The sequence below is a fragment of the Nicotiana sylvestris genome, chromosome 7 (genome assembly GCF_000393655.2).
Source record: "Nicotiana sylvestris chromosome 7, ASM39365v2, whole genome shotgun sequence".
Lineage (NCBI taxonomy): Eukaryota > Viridiplantae > Streptophyta > Magnoliopsida > Solanales > Solanaceae > Nicotiana > Nicotiana sylvestris.
Genome location: NC_091063.1, coordinates 46170457 through 46188368, shown reverse-complemented (window position 1 = coordinate 46188368; position 17912 = coordinate 46170457). Strand labels below are relative to the sequence as shown.

The 17912-nt window shown below is 35.4% G+C and overlaps 1 pseudogene; it reads left to right on the top strand.

Moving 5' to 3' along the window:
• Window positions 1-1631: 1631 nt before the first annotated feature.
• Window positions 1632-3671, top strand: LOC104237836 (KDEL-tailed cysteine endopeptidase CEP2-like; annotated as a pseudogene).
• The last annotated feature ends 14241 nt before the right edge of the window (window positions 3672-17912 follow it).

Sequence of the window (17912 nt, the reverse complement as noted above, 5' to 3'; positions counted from 1 at the left end):
GACCTCAAAACGCCGAAAAACACCATGATTCACTGTGAATACAGTGAGGTTTTCTCACCACGTCATTTCCAATAGACCCACCAAATTTCAGCTTAATCGGAGTCCGTCAAGTTCACTGACCTCCGAAAATACCAGTTATTCGGTCAAAATCTGGTTTTGCGTTTTTCTAGGGTTTACCCCAGAAAAATTAGATAATCTTAATCAAATATAAAAAAATAGATATCTCATGATTATATGTAATTCAAAAAATGCACATAAACACCATATTCTTGTTTCATGAAAAACTTAGTTATCTAATTAGATGTGAGTGAGCTCTGATACCAATTGATGGATTATTATATGCAGCGGAAGCAATCCCAGTATCAAAATCACATGTAATTTAGACAACTAGCATAAACGGGATTTCACGGGTTACCTCTTGAAGCGTGAACATATCTCTTCTACCACGTGAGCCTTCAGTTCCATAACTTCTCAATGGAATCTCCATCACCCGCACAATCGTGATCCTCGAACGTTCCACGGTCTTCTACTGTGTTACCCAAATAATACCCGAAAATAGCAATTTCGTGTGGGCGAAATTTCTAGGAAAACTTGGCTGAAAATTTCAGCCACCATGTACTCATCCCTCTAGGTGGAAAACCTTATGTATTTATAGCACAAGTTTTAAGGGTTAAGACCCTTTTCCAAAACCTGTTAGGTTTTCTTTTCCACCAGAAAAAGGATTCCTTTATTTCCTATTATTTAGGCACAGTAGGGACCACAGAATTTAATTAACAAGGCTTCCAATTATGGAATTAATTTGTAATTTTCGAAATTAATATCCACCATAATTAATTACGAATTATTCCACTAAAAATTCGTAATTACACTCCTTATTCAATTTCGAAATTCATCCATTAAATCTTATTTAACTCCCCATGTTAAGATTCAGATACGAATCAATTAAATTAAATTACTGACGATTTAATTTATTGATTATTTCCTTTAGACTTTCGCTTAACTTATTTCATGTGTCGGATACAAAATCCACCGGCCGGGTTTACACATGAAAACTTATAAGCTTTCATAAAGGTATATCATCAATCTCTAAACCGAGACATGGATTCCATCAACTAACTATTACTTCGCCAATGTATATTATTATTATCCAATTTACCAGGCATATTGACCCACGAAAGAATCTCGCCTTTTAATAAATCAAAACAATAATAATATACACAACTAATAATAATTATATCAAGATTAAGAGTATAAGTACATTTAATGGCTAGAGAGTTTATTTTATTAAGTCAGTATAAAATACTTATCTCTACCTGGTCCGTTCAATACATACAAAATGTACTAGCACAAGAAGTTGGAATTAAACCATTCCCATAATCAAGATTAATTATATTTAATCTTGTGCTACAATCATTCCTGATGGTTTGTCCAATTCCATCATTAGATTGTGAACTCAAACTTTATACTTATAAGAACCGATGATTTAATCTTCCGTGTATAAGCTAAACTCTATACACTAAATCATCTACTATATAAGCAAAGGACACAGACTATTATATGATCTATTTAAAACTTTATTAAAACTGAATAAATAATTATTTCATAATAAATATTATATTTAAACCAAACCTATGATTAATAGTCGACACCGTCGAAAATATGGAAGTAAAGATGAATGGAATATGCGATTTGGGATTTATCAATCCAATGTTCAATTTATCGACTTCTTCAATTCCCTCAACCTTTCTTACAACCTCACTGACAATGCTTTTGCAGATATGACAAACCTCGAGTTTAATTCTAAATATTTAGGTTATAAGAAACGTAAACATTCAAAGCAATTAGCAGCACCAAATATCACGTGTGACAGCTCTAAATTGCCTATCAGTGTCGATTGGAGAAAGAGTGGAGTTGTAACACGAGTCAAGGATCAAGAAAATTGTGGTACGTTACAAACCTTTGATTTCGGTTCTTCTTCTTTTTTCCTACTCTTTGTTCTAGTTTAGAATATGAGCGGAGCTACGGTGTTGGTTGTGGGTTCGGTTGAACCCAGTAGCTTTTGTTCAAACCCAGTATTTATATTAAGAAATCTAATGAATATGTACAAATTATTAATTTAAAACCATGTAACTTAAAAGGATTATAATTCTGAACTCATAAGGTTCAAATCCTAACTCCGCCTTTGATTATTCTCACATAAGATAATATTAGATTATTTCCTATGAAATGTTTAAGTTAAATTCTACACATTAACGATATCAAAAATATCTCTACGTACAATTAGGTCACTTACAAGATCATTGCATTAGATGCCACCCAAGATATCAAAGGCCCCAATTTTTGCTACTATTAGATACAATAAAACTATGTAATACATACAACTATAGTTTTAAATCGTACATTTTTTAAATTTGATTAGGTTATTCAAATGAGAGAACAAATTATGCTAAGTTTTATCTCTCACTGCTTAGAGGGTGTTTGGATTGGCTTTTAAACTGGTCAAATTAATTTTTAAACATTTTTTTAAGTGTTTGGCAAAGTTTAAAAGTTCTTAAAATAAGTATAAAAAAATGCTTAAAACAAACCAAAAGCAATAAGGGCAACCCCAACTTATTACTTTTTTGGCTTAGAAGCTATTTGTGCTAAAAAGCCACTTTTGTTGAGCCAATCCTAACGGACTCTTAATAGATCCCTATTGATTTTTTATTTTCCTCTCCTGCACATATTCACATATTCTTTTTTGTTTTTTTCCAAAACGATTTGCCCAAAGAAGCTATATATGAATGAATTGCAAATAAACATATGAACTATAAATACATACGGTTTCCACGATTTTATTTTGCACTTCAGAAAACTAAAAGAATGAACTATAAATAAAAATACATATGAATTGAATAAGTTAAGGCCACTTGTTGAAATTTAGCTTTAACCTACCAATTTTGTTGAGCCGTCCGTAGTCAATCATAAGGTAATTACGGGCAAATGTTTATAATAATAATTAATCTGCTCTAATCGGTTAATCCTGTAAAAATACTGTCAATATACATAATTTAAGTCCATGTTTCCAACTGCAGGAAGCTGTTGGGCATTCTCTGCAGTAGCAGCAGTTGAAGGCATAAACAAGATCAAAACAGGGAAATTAGTGTCACTATCAGAACAACAACTAGTGGACTGTGATGTTTTCTCAGACAACCAAGGATGTAACGGAGGATTCATGGAAAAAGCTTTTGCTTTCATTAATAAAAACGGTGGCATTACAACTGAAAAAAATTATCATTACGTAGGAAAAGACCAGAAATGTAACACTACCAAAGCAAAACAACATGCAGTTACAATAAGTGGCTATGAAATGGTAGCCAAAAATGAGGAATCTCTTCAAGCTGCATTTACCAAACAACCTATATCAGTGGCCATTGATGCAAGTGGCTATGATTTTCAGCTTTGCGCTGGTGGGGTTTACTCTGTTTTTTTCGGAAATAGCCTAAATCATGGAGTGCCATTAATTGGCTATGGTGTAGATGATGGTGAGAAATATTGGCTAGTTAAGAATTCATGGGGTACTATGTGGGGTGAAGATGGTTATATCAAAATTAAGAGGTGGTCAAATGACAAAAAAAGGAACGTGTAGTATTGCTATGCAAGCTAGTTACCCACTTAAGGAGGAGTGTTGAACCATTAATTTGCAAAAGAAGCCACATGCCCTTATAAATTAGGCCATATCAGTAATAGGTCTATTGTGGTTACATTTATTTCTTTCAATAAAAGATATGAATAACTGCTATCAAATGTGAGGTTTACAATAGAAACTAGTATAAGGACATGATCTAAATGAAACATAGGTCAGTAATTGTGACTAGAAATGTAAAATCATACAAGGGTGTATCTAATTAAGAATCAGAATTGATTAATGAAAAATCTATGATCAGCAAGAAATTCAATTTTCTTCTTTTTTCTATTTTTTCATTGCTCTCATTTGAAATTCCTGAACAGAGCCGTGATGCGGGTACCGAATGGGAAATCAAATTATTATTAGAAAAAAAAATATCTCTGCTTTTTCTTTGTTTCACCTTTAAACGTGCACCATCAGTATTAATCATCTTATTCACACCCTTAGGTTTAACTATTAAAAGTTGAGGATTCCGTTAGTGTTAGTCTGTTAGACCTAAACCACCATAAGGAGATCTTTCACCAAATAACAATATAGCATGAGATGATTTTAAACGAAAATATATAACAAAAAAAAAAAAAGGTAATCCTCTCGTTATTTATAATAGCTCTTTCAAACTCTTATTTTTTGTCAGCCCATTTTTAATTTCTCTTGAGATTCTTTTATTGACTACTTAAATTCCAAAATCTATATGTTATGGTCGTTTAGGAGAAATAATGAAGTTACTATGTTCAAATGGCCAAAGATAATCTTAACATGATGTGATATTGTCTGTTTCGGGTCAAACCCGCACGGTTTTCCCCAAAAAGTCTCACGCTATTAAGAAATTCTTATATCTTATATCTAGGCTCCCAATTTTTTTAACTATCAATGTGGGACTTTGTTTGCACATCCAACAAAAAATAATGTCATACTCATGTTAGCATGTACTCTTTATTTACTTTTCTCGTAACGGTTACAAAAGTAAAATAACACGTCCACTCACATAATCACATGCGTTTACTAAGGTCTTACTCCCAACAACTACCTATACATTTTTACACTCGCTATCATTAATATTGTTTTCCTCTCTAAATTACAATCATTAAATACCGGACTGTGTGACTTACTATATAAAGTGAAGTGATGTTTCTTCTTTTTACACAAAGCAAAAAACACTTAAGTGAAGAGAAATTAAGAAAAAATGATGTCCAAGATGTTGAAAGAAGCAGTAATTCTCATGGTAGTCACATCAATTGTGGTTTCTTTGGTTTCAACACAAGATGATGTCGTTGCTACTGTGCTAAAATAGAAATTAGAAAACTATTAGAAAAAATTGGAAAAACTGTAACGATAAGAAATATTCCGAGTCCACAATTTCTTTGTACGTCCTTAAGGAATTTTAACCCTCTCACAAGTTGTCAAGGTAATGGATTAAATCCTCCCAGGATGAAACGGAATAAACTTTCCTGCAATAGTGGCAATACAAACTGCAGGATACCAACGAACTCAAAGAACGGAGCAAAATCACACTTACGAATTTAAAAGAGAAACTGCGAAGTAGAATGCTGGATTTTCAAAAGGAAGTTCTATGTTTTCTCAGTATCTGAAAAAGGAAGCCACGCCTCGAAATTTATAGGCAATTGTCGGAAGAGGTGTGATGTCTGTTCATAATGTGAACAGAAGGGAAAGCAGCGTTCAGCGTTTTGGATTATACATTCCATTTAATTCCGTTAATGAACTGACTGACACTTAATTAATTCTTAAATAATCAATTAAATAAACTTTGTCCAAAAAATTAATCTCATCGATCATTTGACAAATCCAAATCCAAATTCGAAGCCGAAGCTGAAGCCGAGCCGAGCGACGACGACGGCCCAATGCTTCATTCTCTTCAACTTCTTTAAGAGCTCTAAGAAGTGATCCTATATTTATACATACAACTATAGTTGTCCCTCAACAATGAGGGACAAAGTTCATTTGTCATAAATGAAAAGGCTCACTTAATTCAAATTTTCCAAATTTTTCATTTCCTTCCATTTTATTTCCCACCATTTTCCAATTCACACTTCTAGTCTTTAAAGCCCAATGGCTTAAAGTCCAACAATCCCCCACATGAATGGGAATGACTGTAACAAGAATGAACATAGATAAAAGCTGTGTGATTTGCAAGTAAGGATTAATTGTATCTAGATAAGTAGGTTTCCCTTTGAACTTTCCATAGTGAGCATATGTCGGATATACTCGGTCAATCAGTAGATTTGATATCTTTGAACCGTCGAACTTTAGTGTATACATAGACAACCATATGTCACGGAACCAACCCTTAACCGTCTTTTGGTTCTCATTGCTGTGTTCGTTTCAGCCATGAACACCGTCTGGTTTCATAAGTTCGTAGAGAATTGGCCTTACAAAATTCTCATTGAAGTGGCTTCCACTTCACACATACATAGGTGATTCTTAAACGTGTAATCCTTTAGATTGACACTATTTGATAAATACCACATCAAACTTAGGTAATCATTAAAGTACGTGTAAAGTTCTATCCTTGTTACTGAACATTATCTTCATCACGAGAAGGGACTAAAGATTTTACTTTGACAATGTTGAACCGGTCAATCACAACTTTATTTGAGCTCCTTGAACCTAGATCTCGGAATATCCAAAAATCAGTAGAGTTACCGCCATGATGACTTGTCCTCGGCCATAGTCCCATTCCCTTAGATGATTTCTCAACTCTCTCTCTAGTTAGGCCTTTTGTAAGCGGATCCGCCACATTATCCTTTGATCTTACATAATCAATAGTGTTAGTTCAACTAGGGAGTAGTTGTCTAACGGTTTTATGTCTCCGTCGTATATGACGAGACTTTCCATTATACATAACGCTCCCTGCCCGTCCTATTGCAACCTCACTATCGCAATGTATGCATATAGGAGCCAAATGTTTTAGCCAGAACGGAATGTCTTCTAAGAAATTTCGAATCCATTCAGCTTCTTCACCGGCCTTATCCAAAGCTATAAACTCTGATTCCATTGTAGAGCGAGCGATGCACGTCTGTTTGGAAGACTTCCAAGATACTGCTGCTCCGCCAACAGTAAAAACATATCCACTTGTGGACTTTGTTTCTGTTGAGTCGGTTATCCAAATTGCATCACTATGTCCTTCGATAACCGTAGGATATCTATTGTAGTGCAAATCGTAATACTGGGTATATTCCAAATATCCCAGAACTCGTTTCATAGCCAACCAATGATGTTTGTTGGGATTACTTGTGAATCGACTAAGTTTACTTATTGCACAAGCTATATTAGGACGCGTACAGTTCATGATATACATTAAGCTTCCCAACACACAAGCATAATCCAATTGAGACGTGTTTTTACCTTTATTCTTTACAAGATAATGGTTTAAGTCAATAGGAGTTTTTGCACTTCTAATTCCAAGTGTTTGAATTTTTCCAGTACCATTTTCACGTAATGTGATTGAGACGAAGCCAGACCCTAAGGAGTCCTCTCGATTTTAATTCCTAGAATTACATCGGCAACTCCTAAGTCTTTCATATCAAACTTACTAGCAAGCATACGCTTAGTAGCTTGAATGTCAGCAATGTCTTTGCTCATTATTAGCATATCATCAACATATAAGCAAATAATGACTATATGATTTGGAACGTTCTTAATGTAAATACATTTATCGCATTCATTAATCTTAAAGCCATTTGACAACATTGTTTGGCCAAATTTTGCATGTCATTTCTTGGGTGTTTGTTTTAGTCCATAAAGGGACTTAACAAGTCGGCACACCTTTTTTTCGTTTCCCGTAACCATAAATCCTTCAGGTTGGTTCATGTAAATTTCTTCCTCTAGATCACCATTTAAGAAGGTTGTGTTTACATCCATTTGATGGATTTGAAGACCATACAAGGCGGCTAACGCTATTAGCATCCGAGTGGATGTAATTCTTGTTACCGGCGAGTATGTGTCAAAATAGTCAAGAACTTCTCGCTGTCTAAATCCTTTGACAACAAGTCTTGCCTTGTATTTGTCAATAGTACCATCATCTTTTATTTTCTTCTTGAAAATCCATTTAGAACCCAAAGTTTTGTTACCCGGAGGAAGATCAACCAATTCCCAAGTGTGGTTGCTCAATATGGATTCTATTTTACTATTGACAGCATTTTTCCATTACTGTGCAACTGAGGAAGACATTGCTTCCTTGAAGGTTCGAGACTCATTTTCTAGCAAGAAAGTCAGAAAATCTGGACCGAATGAAGTTGATGTTCTTTGACGTTTACTTCTTCTCAGATTTTCCTCATTAGGCATGCCATCTGTTGTTTCCTCCCGAGATCGTTTTGACTTTTGGTAGGACAATTCACTTTCATTTTTATATGGATAAATAGTTTCAAAGAATTTAGCATTATCTGATTCTATTACCGTATTAACGTGGATCTCAGGATTTTCTGATTTATGAACCAGAAAACGATATGCCTTGCTATTGGTTACATATCCAATAAATACACAATCAAACCATTTTTGGACCTATCTTAACCCTTTTAGGTTTAGGAACGTGTACCTTAGGTAAACACTCCCACACTTTGAAGTATTTCAAGCTGGGCTTCCTTCCTTTCCATTTTTCATAAGGAATGGACTGTGTTTTACTATGAGGTACACAGTTAATTATTCGGTTAGCTGTAAGTATAGCTTCCCCCCACAAGTTATGTGGTAAACCAGAACTTATCAACAACGCATTTATCATCTCGTTCAACGTTCGATTCTTTCTCTCCGCAATTCTATTAGATTGTGGAGAGTAAGGGGCAGTTGTTTGGTGAATAATTCCATTTTCCAAACATATTTCTTCAAAAGGAGATTCATATTCGTCACCCCTATCACTTCTTATCATCTTGATCTTTTTGTTTAGTTGTGTTTCAACTTCACTCTTGTATTGCTTGAAAGTTGCTTCATCTTTACTATTAAATAAGTAAACATAGCAATATCTCGTACTATCGTCAATAAAAGTAATGAAATACTTTTTTCCACCGCGAGATGGTGTTGACTTTATGTCGCAAATATCTGTGTGAATTAAGTCTAAAGGACTTGAATTCCTTTCAACGAACTTATAAGGATGCTTAGCATACTTTGAATCCACACATATTTGATATTTGGAATTAATGCAATCAAATTTTGGCAATACTTCCAAATTTATCATTTTTCGCAATGTTTTGAAGTTGATGTGACCTAGGCGTGCATGCCATAAAGTGTTTGACTCAAGTAAGTAAGAAGAAGCATTAACTTTATTGATAGGAACTGCTATTACATTTAGCTTAAAAAGGCCCTCATTCAGGTAACCTTTTCCTACATACACATCATTCTTACTTAGTACAACACTATTAGAAACAAAAATATATTTGAATCCATTCTTGAAAAGAAGTGAGGTAGATACAAGATTCTTGCGAATTTCTGGAACATGGAGAATTTGGTTTAGAGTCACAATTTTTCCTGACGTCATCTTCTACGCAATCTTGTCAACTCCTTCAATTTTGGTTGTAGACGAATTTCCCATGAAAATTGTCTCGTCGGGTCCTGCGGGGGCATAAGAAGAAAATAACTCCTTGTTAGCACAAACATGGCGGGTGGCTCCAGAATCAATCCACCATTCTTTAGGATTTCCTACCAAGTTGCATTCAGACAACATGGCACACAAGTCCTCTATTTCTTCAATATTTTCAACCATGTTAGCTTGATTCTTCTTATTCTTATTCTTCTTTTGTACATCAGTCTTTGGTGCACGACAGTCCACAGCCTTATGCCTAGACTTTCCACAGTTGTGGCAATTACCCTTGAACTTTTTCTTGCTTGGGTAATTCTTTGGTCCAAAAGCCTTCTTTCTCTTCTTATTTTGTGGCGCCTCCTCAACAATGTTAGCCCTTATTATTGTTGAGTTGCCACGTGACTTCTTTTCAGCATTTTTGTTGTCTTCTTCTATCCTCAAATGAACAATCAAATCTTCAAGTGTCATTTCCTTACGCTTGTATTTTAGATAGTTCTTAAAGTCCTTCCACAACTGAGGTAACTTCTCAATGAAAGCGACGACTTGAAAGGCCTCATTTATGACCATACATTCAATAACAAATTCATAATTAATAACAAGATAAATCTTATTAATAAAATTATTGATTCGGGTCATACCTTCAGCAAGGAGGTCATGCACAATGACTTGTAATTCTTGGACTTGAGTTATGACCGACCTAGTGTCAACCATCTTGAAATCCAAAAACCTTGCAGCCACGAACTTCTTAAGTCCGGCATCCTCAGTCTTGTACTTCTTCTCAAGCGTATTCCATAATGCTTTCGAAGTTTCCATGACACTATAGACATTGTACAAGCTATCTTCCAAACAACTCAAAATGTAGTTTTTGCACAAGAAGTCAGAATTTTTCCATGCTTCAGTTACAACAAATTGTTCGTCATCCGGAGTGCCTTCAGCTACGACCGGAGGATCCTCCTTGATCAATCGCTGCAAACTCAATGTAGTAAGATAGAAGAGCATCTTCATTTGCCAACGTTTGAAGTCAATACCGGAAAACTTTCCGGGTTTTTCTGCTGGTGCCATAGCATGAGCAGGAGTTGAACAGCTCGACGAGGCAGCAACACTCGTAACAGTAGCACCCGTTCCATTAACATTAGTTTGGTCCTCATTTGCCATTTTTCCGTAAAGTTGGAAACAAACAGAACTTTTCAAAATCAGTAAAGGTTTTATATCTTCAAACTAAATACCAAACCAAACATTCAAAACATAAACGGTGAAGTTTATTATATTCTTCAAATCGTATTTAAATTTAATACCCCGGTAAAGTTTTTATGTTCTTTAAGCCGGAGTAAAAAATATATCGGAGTAGAAAGCACCAAGGCTTTAGTCTCCAAACCAGTATACAAAATATATATATATCACAGTTCAATATAGATTTAAACGTTAATATAAAATTCCTTAAGCTTGTCGTCACTACTGTGTTAAAACAGAAATTAGAAAACTATTAGAAGAAACTGGAAAAACTGTAATGATAAGAAATATTCCGAGTCCACAATTTCCTTGTGCGTCTTTAAGGAATTTTAACCCCTCATAAGTTGCCAAGGTAATGGATCAAATCCTCCCAGGATGAAACGGAATAAACCTTCCTACAACAATGGCAATACAAACTGCATGATACCAACGAACTCAAAGAACGGAGCAAAAAATCACTTAAGAATTTAAAAGAGAAACTGCGAAGTAGAATGCTGGATTTTCAGAAGGAAGTTCTATGTTTTCTCGGTATCTGAAAAAGGAAGCCATGCCTCGAAATTTATAGGCAATTGTAACAGAAGGGAAAGCAGCGTTCAGCGTTTTGGATTATATATTCCAGTTAATTCCGTTAATGAACTGACTGACACTTAATTAATTCTTAAATAATTAATTAAATAAACTTTGTCCAAAAAATTAATCTCATCGATCGATCATTTGACAAATCCAAATCCGAAGCCGAAGCCAAAACCGAGCCAAGTGACGACGACGGTGCAAGGCTTCATTCTCTTCAACTCCTTTAAGAGCTCTAAGAAGTGACCCTATATTTATACACACAAGTGTAGTTGTCCCTCACCAATGAGGGACAAAGTTCATTTGTCATAAATGAAAAGGCTCACTTGATTCAAATTTTTCAAATTTTTCATTTCCCTCCATCTTATTTCCCACCATTTCCCAATTTACACTTCTAATTTTTAAATCCCAATAGCTTAAAGTCCAACAGATGATCCATATCATAAGTGTATTGATGAATGTTACTCAACATGCTTTGCTGACATTGCTGGCTGCTATGAATACTGTAAACAAGATTGTAAACATCCCAATTTTTCTGCATCCAAATTTCATTAATGCTCTGTCGATGCTTGTCTCAAGCTTAAAGGAGGTCTCTCTCTATATATACACACACCTTGGAGCAAACAGTTAATAATTGTTTCCGTGTGACCTATAGATTACGGGTTCAAGCCGTAGAATCAACCATTAATATTTGTATTAGGGTATGATATCTACATTACACATCTTGGGGTGCGACCCTTTTCTAGACCCTGCTGCGTAAATGTATGATACCTTGTACGGGCTGTTCTTATATATATATATATATATATATATATATATATATATATATATATATATATAATTATAATTATAATTTTAATTTGGCTCTAATATTAAGCTTATTATGATTTAAATTTTCTTTGGGCTACTATTAACAAGAATTCTTTATATGACAGATAAGAAGTTGATGGAGGTTTGCCTTAACGAATGTAGGAAGAACACTGACAAAGTCAAAGTTTGAGAAGTACTTGTGATGCTAGAATTAAATTAGCTGACCACCGAGAAGAGAAAAACTTGTAATAAGATCCTTTGATGTATCAGAAAAGGATGTTTGCGTTCCTAGTAAAGGTTTTACCTTTTAAAATAGTGATTGGCTACATTTACTTTGTGTTTCTTATTTTGTTTTTGTCTTCTTTTCCGTTAGTAGAGTAGATTACACTTAGATCCTTTAATTATTTTAGGTTGGAAAACAACTACTCCTTCACTTTTTGAATGGAACAGTATACCCCTTTAATTTTAAACCAATGACAAAACTGAACCTGCCCTTGCATGTATTCGAAATTTACAAAGACCTTTAATTATATGATGGACTATAATGATTATACTTTTTTCTTGAAAATGAAAAAGAATTACTGTCACGACCCGGATTTTTCACCTCGGGAGTCGTGATAGCGCCTACTAATGTGAGCTAGGCAAGTCAATTATTGAATCATCTACCTTTTTACCAATTTTATTCTCTTTAACAATTACGAAGAAATAACATTTAAACAACGGAATATAACATAAGCAGAAGAAAATAATAAGCCATCAGAACATGAATATCTATTACAACTATTGAAGTCTCGACTACCCAAAACTGGTGTCACAGTTTCACAGACGGTTTAAAAATACTACAAATAAAGGTCTGAAAGAATTAATTACAACATTGTCTCTGAAAATACATGTAAGAAACAGGAAAGTAGATAGAAGTAGACGCCAAGGCCTACGGACGCCTACAGGACTACCTCGGGTCGCCTGATGATCAAGAATCAGCGATCTCACTGCGGTCTGAAATCCACAACACTGGGGTCTGCACAAAAGAGTGCAAAGTGTAGTATCAGCACAACCGACCTCATGTGATGGTAAGTTCCTAGCTTAACCTCAGCAAAGTAATGACGAGGCTAGGACCAGACTACCAAACAAACCTGTGTAGTTCAATTATATACAGCGGGAAAGAAATACCGAAATAAACAAGTAAAGTTGGGAGGGGGAAACATGCTTTGGGAAATAGCAGGTAAAACAGAATATCAAGAGAATCATTAAGGAATCAAAACCACCCATTAACACGAAAAAGGGAACAAAGGCAGATTTCACATTCTTTTCATATCTCGTGGTAGGCGTGCCACCCGCTCCCACTTCACTTGTCTTGTGGTAGGCGTACCAGCCGCTCCCATTTCACTATATCTTTGTTGCAGCATGCAACATGATCCACATATAATATTATTGCGGCGTGCAACCTGATCCACATATAATATTGTTGCGGCATGCAACCCGATCCACATATAATATTGTTGCGGCGTGCAACCCGATCCACATATAATATTGTTGCGGCGTGCAACCCGATCCACATATAATATTGTTGTGGTGTGCAACCCGATCAACATATAATATTGTTGTGGGTTCAACCCGATTCACATATAATATTTACAATTATAACGAGAGTCCTGACAAGAGATCAATAAGGTCTACACTGTCCCAGCAAGGGATTCGACAGCATAAGCAATCACGTCCCCGCAAGGGAGAAACATCTATAACCAAACTTGATACCACACCTAACTACCTCAGTTATAACCAAACTCGTTACAACATCTAACCACCTCAGCTATAACCAAACTCGTTACCACCCCTAACTACCTCAGCTATAACCAAACTTGTTACAACATCTAACTACCTCAGCTATAACCAAACTCGTCACCACCCCTAACTACCTCAGCTATAACCAACCTCATTCCGATACCTAACTACCTCAGCTATACCCATAATCCCTACCCAACACAAAGAATCCTCAACCTAAACATCCGTACTATCAATTAAGAATACAATGCAAGGGAACCACAATTCAATAATAGCCCGGCAAGGGGGCAACATAATGATCTCTTCTTTTTCTCACTCTTACTTCACAATTCACTTCACAACTCGAGCCAATGCTCTAGAGTTTTAATTATCATTTATACTTTTACAACTTCGCTATACAACTTGTGTCAACGTTCCTCAATGTTCATAGGTCACAATTCTTTCCACAAACTTCATACAACAATTAGAAATCTTCATCAAGGCATGAATAATACAACGAAATCATGAAAATCACAATATAAGACTCACGGTCATGCTTGACACCAACGTATAGATACTCGTCACCATGCCTATACGTCGTACTCAACAAGAAGTAAATAGCAAATAGGACACAACTACTAATCCCTCAAGCTAAGGTTAGACCAAACACTTACATCGATGCCTTGAACACAACTCAAGTTTCAATTATAGCTTTATCCCTTGATTCCACCACCAATTCGCTCGTATCTAGCCACAGGTTACTTAATTACATCAATAAACGCTAAATGAATCAATTTGAATGCATGAAAATGAGTTTTCCAAAGTTTTACCCAAAAAAGTCAAAATTGCCCCCAGGCCTACGTGGTCAAAACCCGAGGTTCGAACCAAAACTCGATTACTCATTCCCCCACGAACTCAAATATATAATTTATTTTGAAATCAGACCTCAAATCGAGGTCCAAATCCCCAATTTGAAAAACCTAGGTTCTACCCAAAACACCCAATTTTCCCTATGAAAATCATTGATTTGAAGTTGAAATCATGTTAAAAGATGTTAATGATTGAAGAAAACTAGTTAAAAATGACTTACAATTGATTTCGAGAAGAAAGGTTGTTTGAAAAATTGCCTCTTATGTTTTTGGAGTTTTGAAAAATGACTGAAAATCCCATCTATTTATACCCTTCTCAGACCCCCTGTGCGGACCGCACAAAATGGATTGAGGCCGCACAGGCCTTACTGAGGTTACTGCGGTCCAGTGCCCTATGCGGACCGCACAAAGTCGACTGCGGTCGCACAACCTCCACCGCGCACCGCACAAGGTCGACCGTGGACCACACTGGTGGGTTCAGAGACCTGCAACTTCTGGTTTTAAGCCTAAAACATCCTGAAACTCACCCGAGCCCTTGAAACTCCGAACCAAGTGTGCATACTAACTCCAAAAATATCATATGGACCTACTCGTGTGATCACATCATCAAAATAACATGTAAAATCATGAATTAAACCTCAAAACTTAACATTTTCATCAAGTACTCTCAAAGTCCATAACTCCTCAACCGGAAGTCCAATTCATGTCAAATAAACTCCATTTTCACCAAATTTCACGGAAACGTCTTAACTCATATATAAGACCTGTACCGGACGCTGGAACCAAAATACGGGCCCGATACCATCATGTTCTAAGCGAATTTCATTTCAATTTTCCTTAAACAGTCTGAGAAAACAATTTCTTTTAAAAATTCATTTCTCGGGCTTGGTACTTCGGAATTCGATTCCGGGCATACGCCCAAATCCCATATTTTCCTCCGGACCCTCCGGACCGTCAAATCATGGGTCCGGTTCCGGGTCCGTTTACCCAAAATGTTGATCGAAGTCAAATGAACTCATTTTATAACCAAATTTTATCATTTTTCATAGGATTTCATATTTAAGCTTTCCGGCTACGCGCCCAGACTGTGCACGCAAATCGAGATAACTCTAAATGAGGTTTTCAAAGCCATAAAATACAAAATTTAATTTAAAATAAGTGATGACCTTTTAGGTCATCACAATTACCTAGAAACACCCGAAAATATTGTATGGACAATGGCCCTAAAATTTGAGATAAAGAAATAACCCATCATTCATCTTTTACTTGAAACAAAAATTTAACAAAACTCCTTTTGATCAACATTGGTTTTTAAAACTTGAAATATAGCATATTACTTATAAACTGTATTAACCTTTTAAATTTTATACCATTCTACTCCTTAATTATTGATTACTGAAAAAATAATTTTACAATTTATTCATATTAACTAAGCCTTATTTCCTGAATTTTTGAAGATCCAGTTATTGGCCTCATTCGTTCTTTTTAAGATTAAGACGTCTGAATTTGAATAGACGTCTGTATTAAGATTAAGACGTTTGAATTTGAAGATACATCCGAATATTAAGATGTATATTAAAGATATGAATACTAAATGATTAAGATTGTTTGATTTTTAACATCTGGATATATAAAATTTATCTTAATTTAAATATTAATAAACATAAAATTCAAATGAAATACTAATTAATCCAATATTCTATCAATAAAATATATAATTTTTTTAAAATATGGTAGTTACGTGTGGTGATAGCTAACGGTGGTGCTTGTGAATGCCGACTAGAGGCACTGGTTGGTAGTAGTTTTGGCTGATGGTGGTGGTTCATGGTAGTAGCTAGTAGTGATTAGTAGCGGTGGTGATTATGATTGAGGTTGGTGGTGGTGGGTGGTGGTGGGTGGTGATAGTTATTAATAGTGGTTGGTGGTGGTAGTTGTGATTGAGGAAGGTGGTGGTAGTTTATAATGATGGACAGTGTCGCCTATGGTTGTTAATATTGATGGGAGTGGTTAGTTGTGGTAGTTGAGGTGGATGAGTATTGGTTGTGGTTGAAAATGGTGGTGCTGGGAGTGGTGGGGATGGTGCATGGTGGTAGTCAATAATGGGGGCGACTATGATTGAGGATGATAATGGCAGTGGCGGTGGTTGAGTATGGCTATGGCGGTGGCGGTGGCGGCATGGCGGTAGTTGATAATAGTAGCCGGTGGCAGCAGTTAATAATGAATATGGATGATATCATCTTAATGAAGTTAAGTCTCTGTCATAGATCTTAATTATACATGCCTATTCAAACTCATTAAGTGGTTGTGAAGTTAAAAAAAATAAACACACATAATGATTAAGATCTAAATAATTAAGATTCAGACTTAAAAAACGAACGCATTTAATGTTCGAGATTTGAATGATTAAGATTCAAACCTCCATTAAGTACAAACAAAGGAGGTACTGACTATAGCATTTGGCTTTTGACTTCCTTTTTATTTGGTTTCCCATCCGGTGTTCGGTACCCGCATTGGAGCCCGACTATATCTGGATTCGCGTCGCGTAGGGCCCCATTCGGGGGGAAGCGCTCCCTACCAAGGATTTTTCCATACCCAGGGCTCGAACTTGAGACCTCTTGTTAAGGGAGGAGCAGTCTCATCCACTGCACCACATCCTTAATGTTAATGAGGCCCTCTTTTATCACTCAAAAGATGAAAGCTATATTATTTTCCTAAATACAAATGTTAAGGGATCGTTAAGTGAAATTTACTCTTTTTTACTACTATATATAAGAGGGTATTTATGTTTATCCAAAATTTAAGCGGGGAAGTTTTGTAATACAAAACATATACTCCTTAAATGTTACGTTTGAGGAATTGTTGTCCTTTTACAACAATGCTAGTGAAATATTAAGTTGTCCAAATAACAAATTCTAATAATTGTTGTCCTTCTACAACAATACTAATAAAATAATAAGTTGTCCAAACAACAAATTCTAATAATTGTTGTCCTTATACAACAATACTAATAAAATAATAAGTTGTCCAAATAACAAATTCCAATTGATTCGATTAAAAAATACGCCTCCTTAATTATTAGGAATATTCAACTGGCCCTCTATATATAACACCTCGTGAGAACCCAATATAGTAGCCGTCTAGAAACTTCGAAAATCCAGTACTGGTACGTTACGTTGAATAAGATCTCATGCAAACGAAAGCTCCTAACTGTGAATCTTGTTTATGAAGTAATTACTCTATGTGTATATGTGTACATTAAGACTAGTATTTTTACATCCAATAAATAAATTAATTGTGCTGCATAACATTCATGTGATTTACCTAAAAGCAATTAATCAACCAATTATCCTTTATTATAATCTTGTCTTTTCTTTTACCATAGGCATCTTTTCATGCCCTCGATTTATACTATGTAAGCAAGTTATTTACTAGTGTAAAGCGATCTTTTTACTTGTATGTTTTCCTGATCATGTCACAA